We start from the raw sequence: 610 nt of genomic DNA on the forward strand, positions 1-610 counted from the left end.
ATAATGAAATTAAGGCAGAAATCAAGAAGTTCTTTGAAACTAATGAGAACAAAGAGACAATGTAGCAAAATATCTGAGATACAGCTAAAGCAGTGTTAAGAGGAAAATTTATAGTACTAAATGCCCACATCAAAAAGCTAGAAAGATCTCAGGTTAACCACCTAACATTACAATTAAAAGGACTAGAGAACCAAAAGCAAACAGAACCCAAAGCTAACAGAAGACAAGAAATAACCAAGATCAGAGCTGAAATGAAGGAGATAGAGGTGAAAAAAAAAAAAACCTTCAAAAAATCAAAGAATCCAAAAGCTGCTCCTTTCACAAAAATTGGTAAAATAGATAGATGACTAGCTAGACTAATAAAGAAGAAAAAAGAGAAGAATTGTATATACGCAATAAGAAATTATAAGGAGGATATCACCACTGATCCCACAGAAATACAATCATCAGATAATTCTATAAACACAGTTTTGCACATAAACTAGAAAATCTAGAAGAAATGGATAAATTCCTGGATGCATAGACCCTCCCAAAACTTAACCAGGACAAAATGAAATCCCTAACAGACCAGTAACTAGTTCAGAAATTGAGGCAGTAAAAAATAGGCTAC

This window comes from Colobus angolensis, unplaced genomic scaffold (assembly GCF_000951035.1).
Source record: "Colobus angolensis palliatus isolate OR3802 unplaced genomic scaffold, Cang.pa_1.0 Scaffold5, whole genome shotgun sequence".
In the NCBI taxonomy this organism is placed as follows: Eukaryota; Metazoa; Chordata; class Mammalia; order Primates; family Cercopithecidae; genus Colobus; species Colobus angolensis.